We start from the raw sequence: 19,083 nt of genomic DNA, 5'->3' as shown, positions 1-19,083 counted from the left end.
TGAGTATAATGGAGTCTGGGGGCGTATCCATTTCTGTAATTCAGAGCTTTTTGGATAACAGATCCCATATCTGTACCTCCTTATTGTTTTTTTTTTTTTTTAAACTAATGCTGTAGTTATGCATACCACAATGGAGGTGCAACTTTGCCTAGTCTTTATAAATAACCCCCAATATGGAGACCTTACTTAATATTTCTGATATTAAGGCAGCAGTGGCTTCTAAAGGACAAGTCTTCCTGCTGCCACTGCATCACTTAAAGACGGTGCTCTCGCGTTCTACTTTTATTAATGATTTCTTAAAACAGTGACATTGGTAAAGGAAGGCAATTTATAGTATTTTGTTGTGAAATAAAGTTACCAGGTCTTCAAATAAATCAAGTTGCTGGCCTGCACTGATTGAAAATTGATTGCTTGTAAATTAAGTGCAATCAGTGCAGCCCTTCTAGCTGTTTCTATTTGTACTGTCCCCGATTTTTAACAAGATCTGGTACCCTTAATTTTAGGTGAACTATGGTTTCACCAATGTGTGAGTTAATGTCTCCTTTAAGCTATAATCATCACTTCTTGATGCCAGAAAGAAACCTTGTAGTTTGTATAAATGTATAATTGCATTATGATCTAACCAATGGAATCTATGAATTTCAGTGACACAATCTTATTAGTAACTTCTGATTAATATATTATGTTACCCCAGTCAAAGCATTTTCTCCGCCACCCAGATTCTGCTCTTCCTTTTCTTGTTGAGGTTGATGCCTCTGAAATTGGTGCTGGAGCAGTTTTGTCGCAACAACACCCCGTTACCAGTAAAATTCTCCCTTGTGCTGCCTTCTCCAGAAAATTTTCTCCTAGGAGGCTAATTATGATATTGGTAACAGGATGTTGCTGGCAATTAAGTGAGGAACGGTGACATCTGGAAGGAGCTAAGCATGTGGTTACTGTACATACTGAGCATAAGAAACTGGTATATATAGTGAATCTGCTAAATGATTAAATCCTAGACAAGCTAGGTGGACATAATATTTTACCTCTTTCAACTTTATCTTAACTTGCAGGCCAGGGTCAAAAACCAGCAAGATGTTCTTGAACCTGATACTATTGTTCCTAAAGTGATTATAGCTGCCCGAAAGTCCAGACCTTTATACCTCCCATTGGAGGCTCAAGTTAATTTGCCTGTAAATTTGCCACCTGGCAAATTTTTTGTTCCAGAGAATCTTCGTAAAGCTGCCTTGTATGAGACCACACATTTGGATTCCGATTCTGTGCTGTGCAAAAGTTTGGTTATCAACCTTGGCCTATTTACTCTGCTCTTACTCCTGCAAAACACACGGGTTCCCTTGCTTGCCCAGAACTTCTGCCTTGGTTCTCTCACTTAAAGAACATCTGAGTAGCAGAGGGCTCTTCCAGAACTGAAAGGTGGCTGTTATAGGCAGAAGTGTGAGCTCTGACTGGGACCTTGGCAATAGTTCTGGGATACCAAGCATGCCAACCATATTGTGCAAGCTTTACGATAAAGAGTTAAATTGTGTATTTCCCTTCATGTATTTCTGATGGATTATGTGTGCACAAAGAAAAAGGAAACTAATGAACTGTAAAATAAGATTTACAATATATGGATTGTCAAAGTATATTCATTCAATATATGGCCTATTACCTTTAAATAATATTTCCCAGCTGAAGCATTTTACATTTTATTTATTCATTTTATTATTGTTTTTCACTAAACTCCAACTTAGAAGAGGAAATCAATCTGCCCAAAATTGAACAAAAGTGGAACAAACTGTAATCAGTACAGTAGCATCTAATCCTTGTCAAAGCATCAAGAAACGGTACTTTTCACATACTCTGTGTGTTCTCTTTTTGACCTCCTCCTGACTTTTATGTAATGACTAAAATTGTGGATTATATCACTCTACTTGGATTCTTTTTCTGTGATAACAAATTTTGTACTTGTAGCTGATCTTATAAATTCTATATATTTCCCCAGGGCTTACTGAAATGTTATATGCATTCTATGCTTCCCTTTTAAGCTTTTGGTATTACTTTTCATGATTCTCGATAAGTATATTACATACTGCGTTGCCTTATAAAAAAAAAAATTCCGACAGACTTACTTGTTCAAGGTAGTCAACATAATTACACTCCTACTTTTCTCAGAACATTTACTATTTTTTCTCCGATCTAAAAGAGCACTACTGTACATTTTGTAAACAGTTTTAAAAGATAATATTCCAGTTGCTAAGCATGTTTTCTACTGTTATATTTTTGGTGCCCTTGAAAGTTGCAGATTAAGTAACTTTGCCAGAAAAGTACAAGACTCGGTAATGCAGAACAATTCAGAGCTTTAAAATAAAAACCCCAAGAGTAATATCCATGTAGGTTCTTTTACGTAGCTGTTTTTTGCCCTTGTGTGATTAGTATGCTACACTTGATTTGTAGTCGTCCATTGCTGTTATTGGTGTTTCACAGAGCAGACAATTTTCTTCATCTGTAAGTTCATTATAGGTTTAGAAATGAAATAATTCATTTCTCCATCTTGTACCTGGTGCAGACATATTAATAGCTAGCATTTAATGCAGCTACCATCGACTGACATATACAATGTATATTACTAAATATTGTAAAAAAAAAAAGAGATCAGAATAAAAGTTGTAACCATCAACTTTACATACTTGTTTATTTTTTTTTAATGGTAACCACATTGTAATCCTTTTTTTTTTTTTAAAAAAGTGGTTCTTCAAAGTGAGGGCAGTGAGCTCAGATGATTTTTTGAACAAGCAAAGTATCAAAGGCTATTGTCATCTTAAAGAGGACCTGTCACCCTAAGAAATAATTTGAAATTCTTTTCTATTGTGTTTAAGTAAAATAAACTTCACTTACACTATACTGTATAAGTAATAAACAGTAAATCTGGTTTCCTTCAGTCCTGGAATTACACAATCACAGCAAATAGGCAGCTGCCATTTTGTGGACACTGTTATTTAGGCAAGCTTTGTATCACCCCAATATCTTGTGTATGTGCCAGATTGGGGGACCAGATGCCCATGCACTGGCTACACAATTAGATTGCCTAAGACATAGAGGCAGGGCAAGCAATATATGATTGACAGCTGAGATTTTTAAATGCCTTTATAATGGGTTTGGATGTGTTAATATAGAAATGAATTTGGGTTTCTTGTTTATGGTCTTCATTGTGTTTTTTTTTTTTTTTATAGTTTTGGTATTATTTGCCTCCTTCTTCTGACTTTTCAGCTTTTATATGGTAGTCACTGAACCAAACAGCCAAAAAACTTTTGTCTGTGAGGTTAAAATTGTATTATTATTGCTATTTTGTATTACAGGTATAGGACCCATTATCCAGAATGCTCGGGACCAAGGGTATTCCGGATAAGGGGTCTTTCTGTAATTTGGATCTCCATACCTTAAGTTTACTAAAAAATCAATAAAACATTAATTAAACCCAATAGGATTGTTTTGCATCCAATAAGGATTATTTATACTTTAGTTGGGATCAATTACAAGATACTGTTTCATTATTACAGAGAAAAAGGGAATCAGTTTAAAAATTCTGAATTATTTGATTAAAATGGAGTCTATGGGAGACAGACTTTCCGTAATTCGGAGCTTTCTGGATAACGGGTTTCCAGATAAGGGGTCCGATACCTGTACTTATTTTTCTATTCAGGTCCTTCATGGCAATGAGCAATCTTTGGGGAAAAATAAAGAAAATATTCAAATCAAATGTTTAAGGAAGCAATTTCTGGTCTATCAGCAGGGCTGAAACTAGGGGTAGGCAGAAGAGGCACCTGCCTAGGGCGCAACGGTGAGGGGGGGGGGCAGGCACCAGCCCGGGCCAAGCCGATTGGGCTCCCTAGCCATCCTGGTCAGCTTGGCCTGTCCCCCTGTCCCCATACCCCGAACCGACCCACCCCTCTGTCGTGTGCATGCGCAAGTGACTGCAAGATGTAAGCACACAAGGCGGCAGGGTTACCAGGGCTACTGGTGGGGGGTTGCCTATGGCGCCTGGTTGGCTTGGCCCAGCACGGTCTATCAGGTGCCATAAAAAATATTATCAATATGCCAGGGACATTAAATCTTTTGAGTATGAATATATTGTCAATATATGGACAAGCAATCCCTGTTTTGTTTCAAAGGGGGGATATTTCTTGGTAGCTTAATGCACAGAATGTCTTACTCTTCTTAGCATATTAATAAAGAGTCAGTGCAGGGGACCCCTTGTTCTCTTTATGAACTTTTTGTCATAGCCTCTTTGCACCACCACCTAATGGTTTAAAATTTAGTGGTGAGCACAACTTTCCTTTTTGCTATCAGGTGCCAGCAGCCCAAAAAAATAAACTGTATTTCAATAGTGGTTACAGGCTGGACCACAGTATTACCGACCTTCCCTTTTACTTGTTTTCTTCCCCATCATCTTCCTCAGGGAAAACCAATTTTCTAAATGATCAAGGTGAACTCTGGCTTCATCTTGTTCCAACACAAGGTAATGTTTGCTGTCTTCTGTTTGTTCATTGTTATATTATATAAAATGGAAGCTAGAGAGTGCTATGGTTGTTGTTAACAGATACGGTTATCTTTCAATAAAAGACAGAGATATAAGAGGAGCTTTTTGTTTTGGTAATCAATTTTATTACACTCTCTCTACAAATATATAAAAAAACAGTTCAGTCACAGTAGCAATTATCAAAAAATTGACAAAATACAAGATTACACTAAAGTTTACACCCTACTGATGAATCCAGAATGATTTAGCTTTCTCCCTGTAGAATCTATGAAGAGGGATATTTCACGTGAATATAGATAAATAACATTATTTTCATTTGTTACTGTCAGAACACTATGAAAAATGACCAGATAAGTCTGGATCTATCAGTAGAAGTATAGCAGCAACAAAACATTAATTTTGCCAGTTAATAAACCACAGTAGATTTCATTATAATATTTTGATCTCTTATGCGAAAGAAAATATCCGCCACTAATGAAGCACATGCTTGATGTATGTGTGCATGTATTTATTTGGATTGTACCACAAGGGTAATGGAGTAGTCAGAATAAAAAATGAACATATTTATTTATATACAAGATATTACAAATGCAAAAAAGGAATGTTTTTTTAAACTGTCATTATAGAATCCCTTTGTAAGAGAACTAACCCCATTTATTTGAGAAAAGGATACATCATGTAGTCTTAAATAGTCTTTAACCCTTCAGCCAATTAATTTTCTAATCCCAGGGAGGAAACAAAGTTTTGGATTTATTTGCTAGGAGATTCAACTTTTTTCTTTTACTGCTTTAAATGTATGGAAGAGAGATTATGGTACCTGCCATTTATCACATGCAACATCCAGGGCAAAAAATTACTAATGTCAGAATTCTGGGACTTGTAGTGGGATTTGTCGTTTTGCAAATATATTATGTAATAAAAGGTGCAAAGTTTGCTAGTCACCCATGGCAAGAAATGATCACGTAGCAATTCTAGGTCACCCACTACTGACTAGCAAACTTTGCACCTTTTATTACATAATATATTTGCAAAACGACAAATCCCACTACAAATCCCTTTAAACAGGGCAATTGGTGGGAGAGACGTAGGATTTGTAGTGGGATTTGTCGTTTTGCAAATATATTATGTAATAAAAGGTGCAAAGTTTGCTAGTCACCCATGGCAAGAAATGATCACTTAGCAATTATAGGTCACCTGTTTAAATGCCAATATCCTATTGGTTTTATTGGTTACTGATCTTGGGTAAACTTTGTGCCTTTTATAAAAACATGGTTATAATCTTTCATATTGCAGAATGATTATATATATATATATATATATATATTGTATATAAATTACCAGCACACCATTTCACAGCAATTCTTCTATTTATTCATTCACCGTACGTTCCAACATTTCGACCGAATCAGCTATGTTTGAAACTCTTTGAAACACAGGGAACATTTAGTGGAGGGGACAAGCAAGGACTTCAAGTTTGTGGGCTTTGTTTGTATAAATAGTGTGTGTGCAAGTATTTTTCCCATGCCAATCTACCTGCTCTTTATTACCTAACCTTATTATACATCTAACATTTGTACGCATTTTAAACATTATTCTTGCATGTTTATTTTCAGTTAGGTCCCACCAAAATTATTACAGCAGTAATGATAATTGCAGACATTTCTCTTATTGTAAAATGTGTTTTACAACATGAGTAATTTTTTTTATAACCAGTTTGTGTCTTTGCTTGATTATATTAATAATTAGCTGAGCCCATCAAAAAGATTTGCTTACTCTTTCATTAGGTTGTACAATTTGATACAACAGGAAGCATTGAGTCCAACCTTGCTCAAGAAAAAACGTTAAGTATAGTGAATGCTGCATAGAGAATGCAAAGAAGCGAAAGGTCAGTAAACCTTCACGGCTACATTAAGTACCAAATGGAGCTGTACAAAATTGCCCAGCCTAAATACAAGCTGAGCTGAACAAAACTGGAATACCTCATATGAACTAATATATCTTTCCTGTGCTGTATACACAACTTATGGCATTACATTTTTAACACATTCATTATTTGCAAGATGCAAATATGCCGTACAGTAGGGTGCTTTCACTTACCTTGATGCAGTGTGCAAAGTGCAATTACAAGTGCAAATTGTTTTTTTTCCCCACAATGAAAAATTGTTCCCAGAATTCCAGTGTCATTATGGATACAAACAGGCAACTTTTGCAACTGCGTTCAGTTCACCAAAATGGATGCAACTGCACGTGTGCTTCATTGCAAATCAGTTGCCATTGTGCTGGTATCATTTCCAATGTTCAGCATGAGAGTGATATGTGTGCCCAATTCTTTCTGCGTATGTGTGCTGCCCCAGTGGGTGCTGAGGGAACCCTGGAGGAACCACCTGGTCAGGCGGTGGCTGTAGCTTCAGGGTTCCCATGTGTTGATAAGAACACATGAATAGGATTGGTGGTGCTTAATTATCCTATCAATCACTCACCTACTGATTAGGGGTGGGGTTTCATTACTGTTTTAAGCTTTGTTTTTTCACTGTGTGGTTATCCTGATGAAGGGAGGGAATGCCCCCCGAAACGTTGATTTTTTTGTGGTACATTGCATAATAAATGGGGTAAGCTCCCCAGCTGAAATTTTGCTCGAGTGCAGTCTCTATTTCTGCTTTGTTCTATACATTGTTGGGGCGCTGCCATACGCCTAGCAGACTTTGCACCACAGAAAATTGCCTAAGGTGAGTGCAGCTGTGATTTTTTGCTACAATTGCTGTGAATTTTTGCTACAATTGATAGCAGCACCCAATATGGAACTGGAAGGACTGAGAAGTGCTGAGCTCAACTATACAGAAGTGCAAAGAGCACATTTTGATGCAAGTTAAATGCAAGTTGCCCTCTACGCTTGTGGATGTAAATTAACCCTCAATATCTTGTAATCTTGTGCAGTTACAAATGATCTTCAGGTTGCCAAAGCCAATACTTTTTTATGCATTCTATTCCTCCATTGATCATTTGCTGACCACGCCCTCCTTATGCAAATTTTGTATTTATTTGGCATCAGTAATCAGGATGCATCATGGCTCTATTCTTACCTTCCTAACTGATCCTTCACTGTCTCTTATAACAAAACATATCACTAGGGATGCTCAAATTGCTTTTTCCTGATACAGACTTGCAGTGAAATTAGCAAGACATTTTCCTGAATGCTATAAGTTTGCATTGTATTTCACTGAACAAAAATCAAGTTATTCTTGTACAAGAAAAAGCCCCCATTAACTCCAATGCATTTAGTGAAATTTTGCCATTTTTTGCAATTATTTTGTGGTTTCCACACCTCAAATTAACAAATACTGAATTGTTAATTGTTCCACCTAAATACGGTCCATCTCCACCCTTTACGGTTTCCACTGATGGCATGCTAATTAACCCGTTACCTAAGTTCTAGGGGGGTGTAATCTCCTTCCCTGATCATATAAACATCACTGTCCAAATCTTCATACGCTACTGTATATTGCTAAAATCTATGACCCTCATGCATGCTCTCATCCTATCCTAATTGGCTACTGCAACTTGCTAATAACTGGCCTTCCTAACTCCCATCTCTCGCCACTACATTAAATTCTGCTGCTAGAATTCTTCTCCTTTCATCTAAGAGAGTTACAGGCCCCTTCACTGCTGAAATCCTTTTCTTGGCTTCCCATTAAGCAAAGTATAATTTACAAGCACAAATGCAGTTTTGACTGCAATTGCCATGGGTTTCACAACATCCTCCCCATGATTATAGTCATTACCATTGTCAGGGGAAGAAGCGTCAGCTGCAATTGGGCTGAAAAATTTTGTGAAAAACCACTATCGCTGCTGCAAATGAAAGTTCCGTTCCTCTAATCTAAAGGGGTGGCCTCTGGTGCGCTGATCCTTTTTATGGGGAAAAAAGAACATCCCTTATCTGCCTATAATCCCCTCTAATGTACTTGTACAGAGTAATCATGTCCCCTTGCAAGCGCCTCTTTTCCAGAGAAAACAACCCCAACCTCGACAGTCTAACCTCATAGTTTAAATCTTCCATCCCCTTTACCAGTTTAGTTGCAGTCTCTGCACTTTCTCCAGCTCATTAATATCCTTCTTAAGGACTGGAGCCCAAAACTGCACTGCATACTCAAGGTGAGGCCTTACCAGGGACCTATAAAGGGGCAAAATTATGTTCTCATCCCTTGAGTCAATGCCCTTTTTTATGCACAACAGCACTTAATACCATCCTATTTGTGTTTTTAATGGAACCCACCCCCTCTGCATGGCAGGGACCAATATTCCCTCTATTTTCTTCTCAGCATTTTAAACTTGTGTGTGCATTTTTTTAAGGAACTGTGTGCTCAGGTCAGAATTAATACAAAATGTTGTGTTTTCACATAAAATGCTGTGTGTATCACAATTTGTTGTGTACGCTAGCCTCAAATGTGTGTGAATACGCACATGAGGGCACAGTTTATAGAGGACACTAACAGGGACCTCCCTGTGTCTTATGACATTTACTTTGGGCCATATTTAAAATTGCTGAAGCCTTCGGCCTTGAGCAAGTCACTAAGGAGACCTTGTTTGAGTTTGCCAACTCACACTGGGTTTTGGGCCTGATTAACTCAGCAAGTGTTGTTTTTCTCCCCAGTTGGTCTTTTGTACTTTTTTTTTTTTTTAAACAAAAGCCTGTTCTGATTGGAAAACAAAACTTACTGACTGACTTGGGTTCAAAACCCAGTGTGAGTTAGCAACCCCACGTCTGAAAGCTTGGGAAATCTTAAATATGTAACACTAATTGGTATTTGATATTGAATTGACTCCTGTTTGTTCTCTTAATATATTGTTCTGATGTACAGCATTGTGTATACAATAGCTCAATATTAACAAAAATTTAAATAAATATAGAAAAATTGCATATAATCAAAACTGTATTAAAAAGCTTTCAATACAAGTTATTAAATGGTTTTCATGCAAATGTATTTGGACAGGTAGGTTAAAGTAAATGGAAAATGATAAAATCTATGATAATATATTCCTAAAAGTAGCAACAATAATATTAACTTGTAGGCTATAGGTGAGAAATATTTTATTGATGAAGGAATGTATTCTGCATAGGTTAAGCAGGCATATTTGCTTACTATCCTCTCCCCCAAGCCATACATACATATTTTTTGCTTCCCATCTTTTATTGAGAACCAGCATAATGCACATTAATCTTTCATATTAATCCATGATAAATACAGGATGTATTACAAAGGGTAATTTTTTTAGTTCAGCATGTATAATCACAGAATGCTTAAATTATTCACCTTTATAGCATTCCAATGCTTTGTGTAATTCTTTCCTGAGCTTATATGTTTTGGGTTTAGACTATAAATGAAGTAAAAAGGCAATGTAAATATAAACATTTTCATACAAATAACATACAACCCTTTGGTTTCTGAAGCTTAGAAGTGGAAGCTTTGGGTGTATGGAATGGGATCAGTACTGGAAGTATTAAAGGGAAGGGTGTGGGGATCATGTTGTTTCATTTTCTGATTAACGTTTTATTAATTAGGATATCCATGGCTGCCTTTTTTGTCTTGTTTAAACATATTGTCGAGGTAACTGTTTTCTCCTCAATTATAGAAGTTTTATTCAACAAACCATTCTACCACTTAAGGTGGATTAGTTTTCTCCAATGTTTAAGTATTAAGACAAAGGCAAATTCACTATATGGTGCTTATATAGCAGTGGGGTAAAGCAGTCAATAAAAGTTACCTTCCAGGTGTCTCTTATTGACTTTTCCTCCTTATAGTGCAAATATGTTAGGAATCCAATTTTTCTCCAGGCCAGTGCACCATATTTTTCTGCTTTCATTTTTGGCTTCCACTTCATACTAAGGTAGAAATATGCACTTTCAGCTGCTTTAAAAGGGATTTTGGTGGCTTAACAGACAGGGCTTGGAATAATATATTATTAGTATACACACAATTTTATCTGGTTAATTCACCCAGGCCACATCATAGTGTTTTTTTATCCTGATAACTTGAAGTAATTGAATTTTTAGAAGTAGGTTATTAATTATAATGACACATGAAGCACATTCTTTTGTCTCTGTACTATTAGGTATCGTATATCGTTCTGCCAATTAAACAGAAGGTTTTGTTGTAACTGTAATTGCAGTGTTGGGGGGCATAAATACCTGTAGGCCTTCTGATTTATCTAGGTTAATTTTATGATTAGAATGCATCCCTTTAGGTCCTAATAATATTTTGTATCATTATCATTGGGTTTGTCAGCATGCGCAGCAAATTATCTGCAAAAACTGCAAATCTGTATTCTGTATTCCCTTCTGTCAGACCTTCAATGTCCTTGTTTATCCTTATTGCTACTGGCAGATTTTATGCAAATCACACACAACAGTAAAAGTGGATACCCTTGTCTAAAGAATACAACCTCCAAATGACAAGATAACAGGGGAATATGTGGGTGTGGCTTGTTGGTGGACCCTGATGACGACATAGCACGTGCGCACTAAGCCCTGCTGATGTCACTGATTGCTCACTGAGCATGCACACAGGCCTTTCCACAAAACTGAATGCTCACTGTGCATACACAGTTTTAACACAGGGTGAAATGCCATATAGTGATTTGAAGGCAGGACAGAGTAGAGAATGGGTAGGAACAGGGGAATTGATAGCTCTTCTTATCTAAAATTATTATTTTTTGTTGAAATTATTATTTTTTTTTATTATTTTTTGTTGAAGGTTTATAATAATAAGGTCATGGTAGACACGTTTACTCTTCTGGGGCCACATATAGTAAAATTTTCTAGGCAGGTGTTTTATTCTCTCTCTGCTAATTTTCTATTTTGGCATATCCTATGGCTAGGAAAACCTGTATATGGGAGAGCATCTCTGTACATAGAGTTGGGATGTGTTCCCTGTTCTAACAATGGCAGCTTGGCAAAAACAAAACTTTTAACTTGGGGAACCCTGCATCCAGCTAGAAGAGGCAGGGAATTGTAGTGCATTTCGTTATGAAAGTTTTGAATGATGTTTATTTGTGGTAATTGTAATTTGGTTTATCAAAACTTACATTTAAGTATATTTATAACAACATTATTTGCAAAGGGAATCAATAAGAAGTTGCTACTTAGAATTACTATGTAAAATCTATAGGTTAGTTTCAGTAGGATTTTAATCTTTAGTTTTAAGCATAACTGTCATAACTCAGTAATAATTCTTGCCCTAATGGTAGCTTTATCCTTCACTGGTCAGATAAATGAGCTCTGCAAAATTATCTGGACAATTCATCATTTACATCTGTAATAAATAATGAAGATATTGAATTTCACATCTACTGCAACAGAAGTGGTGATAATAACAGTAGACATACAAATATAAAAGAATTCTGCTCTGTATGTTTGCTGGTGAAAGAAAATACATTACACCAGTGTATAGAGATTCTAATGTTAATTAGATTTTAAAGCATTAAAAATTATGAAGGCAGTTTGTGATAGCATGGATTTGCTTGTTTCAACTTAATATAAAATATGTTCATAACTGTATTATATTTCATAGTTCATCATATACCTGGATGCAGTGTACACAAATTTCAAGCGCAACCACCATGTTTTTTTCAACAATTCAGTTTTCTCCCCAGAATTCCAGCATCACTGCAGATACAAACAGCCAATAATTTTGGCGCAATTGCATTATGCCTACCACTGTTGCACTGGATTCACCAAATTGGACGCAACTGCAAATATTTTCTAGGTCTGCCTGGCTCCATTCCTGGTGTTGCTTCAAATGCTAATGCAGGATGCTGAGTGAACCTTGGAGCCACCGCCTGGTCAGGAAGTGGCAGTAACTTTAGGGTTCCCCTGCACCAATAAGCAGAGCAACTCCTGATTTGGAACTAAAGTCAGAAAGGACTGAGTGGAACCAAGTGCAACTCTAGGAAAGTGCAAGGAGTGCGTTTTGACACAAGTCTTTTAAAGGTAGCTCACTGGAAAAAAGTGCAAGTTGCCAAATGCACTTGTGGAGCTATATATAATGTTTATTAATAAACTTGAAATATAAGCATTATGTGAAAGCAACAGAAAAGGCAAAGTCCATTTTTCCATGTTCTAGTCTAAACCAAATAACACAATGAAATGCTTACATTGACTTGTCAGTCCTGGTATTTATTATTATGTGTTGGTGTAGTAAGGATTTTTTTAGTTTATCTTATAGGTCTAATCTTAAAATTATGCCTCTATGCCAAGTTTGCGGATTTAGTTTCTTAATTAATTCTATGGATTGCCTCTCTGGTGAGATGTCTTGTCATAATGTTCTGTAAATTGCTATCTTACAGGCAATTAGTCATTCTATCTTGAGCTTTATCTATCTAACCCTTCTTGTCTGCATATTGTCATCCTCACACTTCCACATCATCTTTTCCATTTTTACCTTTCTGTCCAACATATTGCAATTAATTATTCTTCTAAGTGTGTTGCAAGGAGGCAGTCACTAAGCACCAACTTAGAGAAACTGATATCGTCAAGATAACAGAAAAAGAGAAAAAGAAAAAAGTGCAGCACAAACCTCAATATTTGGTGCAAGTAGTCAAAAAAAATCTCACCGCCATAGTAACAAAATACAAAAAAATTGACACAGCACTCACTTCATTTGAAGCAAACCTCAGATTTATTAAAATCCATTCTTAACATGTTAAGATTTAAGCAGTGATGCCATGTCCTATAGGTGATTTCCTGTATTGCACTTTAGAAAGCCTGTATTGTTGCACATAAGATTGAATTTATTCATATATGGTTGAGGAAGGAGTTGGAATACTCGGAAACATTGCTTGAATCAAACAAGGAAATTTCCATGTGCATTTTAACATCTATTTCATTAGTCCTTTCTCATTTCCTTCTTCACCTTCTTACATCATTCTCGATACCCACTGCATATCTAATTGTGTGCTTTCAACATTTCTTGACATTTTTTAGACTGAAAGCATTTTTTTTGGGCAGGGCACTGTTTACTTCTTGTATTAGTTAGTTATTGGTTGTTTTTTTATTTTTTTCATTTGATTTGTATGTTTATTGTATGGCACTGTAGAATACATTGGTGCTTTAGAAATGTGGGATAGCAATAATAACTGACTTGCACCGGGTATTGTATTTATTATAAATTTGTGGTATCTCTCTTTACAGTTTATGCAAACATCTATGAAGTGGACCCTGCTGTAGAGCTCTCTGTTTGTGACCCCATTTTGCTATGGCTCCATGCTCCCCAGTCTTCTAAACTTTGCCTTTTTCTAACTTGTTTTTAGGTGACTTTAACTGGAGGTCCATGAGACAGCACAAGCGAAAACATCATTATAGGTAAGACATAAAGTTGAAGGTTGACCCAGAAAAGCTAGATCAAACTATGCAAAAGGCAACTAATTATACATTCACCTCTTGAAATTTCCATTAGCCAAATAGAAAGGGAAAATAAAAAAACAAATGTATTGGGCCTAGAGTAAACTTCTACTCATTCTGACTATTTTAGAAGATTACAGGTGAATGAAGTTTATCACTGACACTGTAATAAGAGACAGCTATAAAATGAATCATTACATTTCCATTTATGTACTTTGTACGAATAGTGTTCTTCAGGCTTGCTATAGAGAGCAAACGCAATCCCAAATGTATATGTTAAATAAAAGTTCAATTTGATGTTAAAGGTAGTAGCATTTGCAGCAGGAAAACTGATAAAATAAATATCTTTTAATTAGCATTGAGCATCCAAAACTGGGCATTTTGCAAGTGAAGATAATTCAATTATGAATATGGGGGCTGCCAAAAGACAACTCCAGAGATGTTTCACTCTTTATATGAGTGTCCTATGTCCTTTTCAGTGCAATATGCACTGATATAAACAAAATGAAGGTTCTCCAATATTCTTTGGCTGATGAGTTCCCTTGACAAATGCTCTGTTTAATCATATGGTACAGATTTACAATACATATTCAGACTGTTTTATGGGGTAACTGCATATTGACAGTTTTTTTTGTAACCCCCCCCTACAAAAAATGTTTGGTTATGTTTCTTCACAATTCTTTATATAAAAAGTGTAGCATAAATACATGAAATAGATGTGTTGTATCAGTGGCTGTCATCCCTGTGGGTGTGCCCACATTCTTTCTCTTGGTAACCTAGAGTTTTGGTGACCTTGGTTTCTCCTATCACTTTTATGCAGATGTGCTTCAGATGATTTGAGAATAGGGGTGAAGGTAACTGCCTTTGGAGGTTCCAGAAGTATAGCAAAGAAATGGCATATATTCAGTAAGTTATATATAGTTTTTAATAATTTCTGACTGATCTGCAAATATGTACCAAAATTGTTCCAAAATCGTACCTGTGCAGTGCAAAAAATCCCCAAAACCATAAACTTGGACATTTACCACCAATCTTATTCACACAATGAATGTCTTAAAATGAAAACCAAATTAGTCACAACTTATATTTGCACTTGTCCATCATTGTTCATCTCACCCATGTCAGTAAAAAAGTGTATATGTATTTTAATTCACCTGTTTCCACATTTATGGATAGGAATTTTATACTCACCACTTCTTGATGTTGTGTATTTAGGACAGTATAAAAAGACATAAAAGTTGCAAGTAAGAGCAGTAATACATCACAATGCCATGAACCAACTAAATCCCAGTAAGAGGCTTTTTAACCTTGAATTTTTCAACTTTTTGTAGTTTAAAATCAGTTTGTTCCAGCTTGGTCATAAAATGGCTGAGCATTTCATATATATTTTCTAAGCATATTCAAGGTCATTGAGCAAGAAAGCAAAACATTTTAATGTACTATTCCTTCTGCAGGTTGTTTAATTTTCTTCTGTACACTGTTGAAAATGTTATTCTATATCTTCAAAGCAGAGAAAAAAAAACAACTAACATTTGGAAATCTGGTCCATATCTGATATCCAAAATGCAACTCATTTTTTGACAACTTAAACATTAATCATGCAATACATTAACTTAAATATTTATCTTACATCAGTATATATTTTTTTTATTTTAAAACAGCTGTCAAAGAATCCTCAGAGTTGTAGTCAACAATAGTGGGACAGCAAAAAAGGTTGCACATACTTGGTTTAAAATCTTTGCTGCTGGAAGGTGGCTCAGTTTATAGAAGAGTGGGGCATATATATTGTCACAGCAGGAAGAATAAAGTTCTAATAAAAGATCACTTGAATTAAGAATGTATTTAATATATTTATTCTCTTAGCTTTAGTAAGCAAATGCAGTCCCATACTAGTTGCAGACACTGCCAGGGTGCCCCCGTTGCATCTCCCGCATCCCGCATTAGTGCCCCCGCCACGCAACCCTATTGCGTAACCCCCCCAGGGGTCCTGCCACCCGCCCAACATCCTCCCCATAGTGCAAAACTTACTTTCAACGCGTCAGGGGAAGGACTCTGGTGGGCGGGGGAGTGGCTACAGGGATAGGGTCTGGCTGCCCAGTCCAACCCTGGACACCGTTTCACATTGAAGCATAGCAGGGATTTTCCCATCAGATATGAGATACATCAATACACAATGGCATACAAAACTTTCAGGATACTTTTTGGATACAATATTTAAATGAATTTATTGAAACCTGCTCTAAATCTTAGGTGGTGACAATAAAGGCTAAGAGGGTCACATTCATAGTGTCAATATCTACCTTGTGCTACTATGCTCATACTACTGCAGCAGCATTCTCATATAAAATGACATTAAAAGAGAGAGATTGCAAAGAAGTGCTTATCGCCTTCATAATCTTTGAAATAAGCTGCTTTTTTAAACGTAAAATGCCATTAGAGATGATGACATGATTTTACAAGTTTCCCATTTCTATAGATTCTAATCCTGGAGAAAAAGTTTAGGAAAGTGCTATTAAGAAAAAAAGTTTTGACAGTGCTGAGATTTTTCACAGTCCCAGATCTCAATAAATATTCCTTTACAAGCCATTATATACTTGTATAAGACGGAAAGGTGCTGCTGCATTGAGCAAAACATTTTCCTAGAGTGAAAAAAATGGGTACAGTGAAGTTACTATGCTTTGATTTCTTTTTATCTGTAGAAAAAGCAATTTCTAGCACTAGAGAGGTGAGTTTTTTCTTTTGCATCAAAAAGGCTTTATGTAATAAAAATTGTTCGCTGGAAAATACTATTGTTTTGGTGCTTAAGGGCACTGACAAATGGGGACATTTCGGATATTTTGATTTTCAGAATTTTAATGTAGTTTTGGTGTCTGAAGTCACAATTAAAGGAGAAGGAAATGTAGAATCACTGGGAAGTACTACGACACCCCAAAGTGATTCTAGTGGATTATTTCTACCACTGCCTTAGGGATATTCTTCTCAGTTAAGGATTTCCCAGGACTTGCAAAAGAAAAAAAAAAGTCGACACTGAACTGGTTAGTGTGCATGCCTTCCCTCTCCTGCTTCGTTTGTATATATCCATTGGCTGGCAAGATTGGCAGCCAATCAGATCAGGGAAATGCAAATGAAACAGGAGAGGGAAGGCATGGGCAGGAACTAGTTCTGTGTCGACTTCCTGTTTTGGGCAGAATGCAAGCTGGAGTCACTGATCCCTTAAAGGAACAGTAACATCAAAATATGAAAGTGTATTAAAGTAATTACAATATAATGCACTGTTACATTGCAGTGGTGTAACTGGTGTGTTTGCCTCAGAAAGACTACTATAGTTTATATAAGCAAAGCTGCTGTGTAGCCATGGGGGCAGCCATTCGAATGAGAAAAGGAACAGGTTACTTAGCAGATAACAGATAAAATGCCATTGTATTCTACAGAGTTTATTTGTTATCTGCTATGTAACCTGTGCCTTTTCTCCTTTTTTCCAGCTTGAATGGCTGCCCCCATGGCTACACAGCAGCTAATTTATATAAATTAAAGGAGCGTTCTGTAGCAAATACACCAGCTTTACCAGTGCAGGGCAACAGTGCATTACATTTTAATTACTTTAAAACACTTTCATATTTTGGTGTTACTGTTCCTTTAAGAGGACAGAGGAGAGAGAATGTCAGCAGCAACGATCATTGTCTGTAGCTTCAACACCAACCATTTTAAATAATAAAGATGCATTTTAAAAGTTTATTTTCTCACAGGGGCTGTTCAAATTCATCTGAAGGTAAACATCCACTTTAACAAAAATTTACAAAAAAGTTTGCTTTGGATGAACAATTAAAGCAATTTCCAAATGTTTCTGTAGAATCTCTTCAAAAAGAATTAGACTTGGATATAGTAATGTAGCAGAGAGCAAGAGACAGGCAGGAAATAGCCTGGTACACAGTTGTATTCTGTACATATATAATATATTTATTGAAAGCTTTGTGAGTCATTCCAGATTGAGTCAAAACTTCAGATTTGATCCACCATCCCACTGCAGAGCTCTCACTGCTTTATAGAACTGATAGACTTACTGTATAAGGTCTTAGTCATGTAGTCTGTGCCTGTTCCCTGTATTTTTCATAGGAAACCTGCTCTTTGATAGCACCTCATTCACAGGGGCATAACTTTGGGGGCCCAGGCACCCCATGGCAAAAACATTTAGGGCACCCAGCAAAAAATTGTGGTTGATTTGCTAAATGAGTAAAATTGTGGGTAACCACCTGTAACCACTGCCCCATGATCTTCCCCTGCAAAAATCACAGGTGACCTGCAATGCGTGCGGAATCAAATGTATGTGGATCACCAGAGACCCCACTGCTGCCCCCCCTCCTTTAGAAATGGGCTTATTCATGCTTTTTAATCCTTATAAATTCTATTTTATTGTATTAGGTTAATTTTCACATTTTCTACATCAAATGTCATATTTCCACTTGTGAGAGTATATGGATAAAGAAGAATGATTGCAAATCTCCTATGCTAACAAAATCTCATCTCCAGTTCCTCTTAATGTGGGGGTACCCCAAGGCTCTGTACTTGGCCCGTTGTTGTTCTCCCTTTACACGCTGTCTTTGGGAGATCTTATCCGTTCATTTGGCTTTAAATACCATCTCTATGCTGATGATACCCAAATTTACTTTTCGACCCCTTCATTAACAGTTGAAACTGAGACTCAAATCTCTAACTGCCTCCTGGCTATCTCCAATTGGATGAACCAACACCACCTCAAACTGAACCTAACAAAAACTGAACTAATGATCTTTCCGCCTAAGCCTGGTCCTACTCCCCCCTTTTCTATCTCTATTGAAGGCACCCTCATCAACCCTGTCAATTCCATGCGTTGTTTGGGGGTGATCTTTGACTCCTGTCTCTCCTTCTCTGACCATACTAACACCACTGTCAAAACCTGTCACTTTTTCTTACGCAATATTGCCAAAATCCGTCCCCTTCTTTCTACTGTAACCGCTAGGCTGCTCATGCACGCGCTCATCCTATCCCGACTTGACTACTGTAACCTGTGCTAACCGGCCTCCCTAACTCCCATCTTTCCCCCCTACAGTCTATATTAAACACTGCTGCCAGAATTCTCCTCCTCTCATCCAGGAGAGTTCAGGCCCTTCCCCTGCTAAAGTCCTTATCGTGG

General features: G+C 36.8%; 1 long non-coding RNA gene across 2 annotated transcripts in view; it reads left to right on the top strand.

Annotated features, from left to right (window-relative positions):
* The window catches only part of LOC108647684, a 126,917-nt gene that overhangs the window by 44,038 nt on the left and 63,796 nt on the right, over positions 1-19,083 (top strand). For both annotated transcript variants that reach the window (XR_001924631.2, XR_004222793.1), the window contains exons 2-3: positions 13,823-13,874; positions 14,734-14,819. This is a non-coding gene — a long non-coding RNA (uncharacterized LOC108647684). The remainder of the gene's footprint in view (positions 1-13,822; positions 13,875-14,733; positions 14,820-19,083) is intronic.

The sequence above is a fragment of the Xenopus tropicalis genome, chromosome 5 (assembly GCF_000004195.4).
Source record: "Xenopus tropicalis strain Nigerian chromosome 5, UCB_Xtro_10.0, whole genome shotgun sequence".
NCBI classification, from domain to species: Eukaryota; Metazoa; Chordata; class Amphibia; order Anura; family Pipidae; genus Xenopus; species Xenopus tropicalis.
The sequence above is the reverse complement of the archived record's forward strand: the minus strand, read 5'-3'. Positions and strand labels throughout refer to the sequence as shown.